At 41.8% G+C, this 306-nt stretch overlaps 1 protein-coding gene across 1 annotated transcript in view; it reads right to left on the reverse strand.

Annotated features, from left to right (window-relative positions):
• Positions 1-306, reverse strand: part of LOC105520934 (zinc finger protein 709-like) — a 14,605-nt gene that overhangs the window by 2,790 nt on the left and 11,509 nt on the right. The window lies entirely within an intron of this gene.

The following is a 306-nucleotide window of genomic DNA, read 5'->3' on the forward strand; positions in this document are numbered from 1 at the left end:
ACACCCAGCCATGATTTTCTTTATAACATTTCTTTTCTCTAGCTTACTTTATTGTAAGAATACCATATATAATAGACCAAACAGACCAGGCATGGTGGTTTATACCTACAATCCCAGCACTTAGGGATGAGGCAGGAGGACTGCTTCATTAGGGGAAAGCACCCCCAATAGTTAACGTGGGTTCTTTTCTATTTCCCTAAGCATCTTGGCTGGTCTGAGAAACAAAGGGAAAGAGTACAAAAGAAAGAAATTTTAAAGCTGGGTGTCCAGGGGAAACATCACATGTCGGCAGGTTCCATGATGCTC

The sequence above is a fragment of the Colobus angolensis genome, unplaced genomic scaffold (assembly GCF_000951035.1).
Source record: "Colobus angolensis palliatus isolate OR3802 unplaced genomic scaffold, Cang.pa_1.0 Scaffold39, whole genome shotgun sequence".
NCBI lineage: Eukaryota > Metazoa > Chordata > Mammalia > Primates > Cercopithecidae > Colobus > Colobus angolensis.